We start from the raw sequence: 1,408 nt of genomic DNA, 5'->3' as shown, positions 1-1,408 counted from the left end.
CCAAAACACTTTTGTCTGAGTGCAGTCAGCGCCTTACATTCCGTTATTACATGAAAAGCATCAAAATTAACAGTAGTGTTACAAAATTCACAGTAATCCATATGTGGACTTAACATTCTTCTAAGCATATTACATCTCACATATAATACTGCTTGGGTAATACAAAAAGGTCTTTCTATATTCAGATAGGTCATCGACCCCCATTCATTAAAAACATCCAAATACCATTTATTATATTTGTAATTAACCACCTTGTATTTAAACTCAGTTATATAATTATTCGCCAAACTCATTAAAATATCAGAAGTCTCACTTTCTTTTATCATTATCGGATCATTTTGATAATCGAATTTCTGCAACAAAAACACAATTCGATCTCCCCACGATACTCTTTGAGAGACCAAAAAAATTTTAGCGGACTCTGTAAGTTTACTGGAAGACTGTTTACATAACTATTTTAAATTATTTTTTATTACATTAAAATAAAGGGGAACTCTTTGAAACTTCAAATATATAATATACGATGGAATCCATCTCTTTAGAGAATATAAACGCTTAATAAAATTGATTTGTATGTTATCATCTCTGTCTCTCCAATCAAAACCCCAAATTTCAGATCCATATAACACTACTGATTGAATGAATGACTCAAATAATTTTAATTTATCTTTCCAACGTACCAATCTACCAGATACACACGTTTTAATAATCTTATCATTTCCAAAAGTCACTTTACTGTGAATATACTTTAAATGTTTTAAAAAACGTCCATTAGACTGGAAAACTACACCCAGATACTTGTACTCATCAACAACATCTATTTTGCGATTTTGTAAAAACCAATTCTCATTATTAGAATGTTTTCCTCCATTCCGAAATACTATTATTTTAGATTTATCAATATTAACAGACAATTTTAACTCCTGTAGTGTGTGTCCTAAAAAGTCAATCATTCTCTGAAGACCTATAGGCGAATCTGCCATAACAACCAAATCATCTGCATATGTCAAGATTTTCACTTCCGTTCCCAAGAGATCAATGCCCACCAAATTAGAATCATTCAATTTACTTACAAGTGGATACAAATATAAATTGAACAATATTGGGCTCAATACACAACCCTGTTTCACACCTTTTAACGTGAAAAAAAGATCAGTCGTACCTTCCTTAGTAGACACGCACGCCTCTGTATTAGTATACAACTGAATCAAAAAGTTTACAAATTTATAGCTCAACCCAATCTTCAGAAGTTGACTCCATAAAAGATCTCTATCCAACGAATCAAATGCCGCCGTCAAATCAACGAAGAAAGCGTAAAATTTACCTCGTTTCTTCCTTAAAGACTTCTGTATTAAAGCATGTAAAACAAAAATATTATCCAATGTCGAAAAACCAGCCCGGAAACCAG

This window comes from Centruroides sculpturatus, unplaced genomic scaffold (genome assembly GCF_000671375.1).
Source record: "Centruroides sculpturatus isolate CEXI.00-Female unplaced genomic scaffold, Cexi_2.0 scaffold4897, whole genome shotgun sequence".
Lineage (NCBI taxonomy): Eukaryota > Metazoa > Arthropoda > Arachnida > Scorpiones > Buthidae > Centruroides > Centruroides sculpturatus.
The sequence above is the reverse complement of the archived record's forward strand: the minus strand, read 5'-3'. Positions refer to the sequence as shown.